A 790-nucleotide genomic window follows, 5' to 3' on the forward strand; every position below is an offset into this window, starting at 1 on the left:
GTAGGTTTGTTGGTCAAAATACAGAGTTTAATATAGAAATTTATTTCTAAGAAGAATGAGCATTGGATTGACAAATTATATTTGATTTTAGAGATTTCAGTCAATAGAGGGATGCTCAGAAAAAATTCAGAATGATAAAGTATAAAAAAACTACATGAAAATTTGCAAGATTTTCTTAAAATGTAGATCTTCATCTTGAGTCAGAAATCACCTATCTTGTTCCCAGACAACTTAATCTAGCTTAAAGATAAGCAGTTAGAGAAGATTTTTTTCCTACATGGAACAGTACTTCCTATAGCAGTTATATATTATGTCATTAGAGTTTCAAGTTTCTCAGTCATTTCACTAGAAAGTTCGATTTTACAACATGCTTAAAAATCAGATAAATCATTTTAATTACATAGCTTAGTTTTAAATACACTCATCACTTCATCAATAGATAAATGTAAATACGATAAATCTCACATAAATGGTTCAATTTACAGGTAAAAAGCTGAAAGCTTTCAACCTAATAATGAAGCAAGTGGCAAGATCTGCTATCATGTTTTGCAAAAATGCTACTGTGACTTTACAGTAATATAGTCCTATGCATATGAGCCAGCTCTTCATACCATCTCTGCAAATTGCTCTTTCCAGTCACATTCACCACAGTTGTGTTGACATGTTTACTCTTTCTGCAGATCTAACAAAAACTGCATCCTCAGCACAAAATTTTGCCCCATTGCAGACATTAAAAAAAAACTTGAAAGTATTAACAGAATAATTTTCCCACTGCAGTTTGCTTTAAAAA

This window comes from Meleagris gallopavo, chromosome Z, assembly GCF_000146605.3.
Source record: "Meleagris gallopavo isolate NT-WF06-2002-E0010 breed Aviagen turkey brand Nicholas breeding stock chromosome Z, Turkey_5.1, whole genome shotgun sequence".
Lineage (NCBI taxonomy): Eukaryota > Metazoa > Chordata > Aves > Galliformes > Phasianidae > Meleagris > Meleagris gallopavo.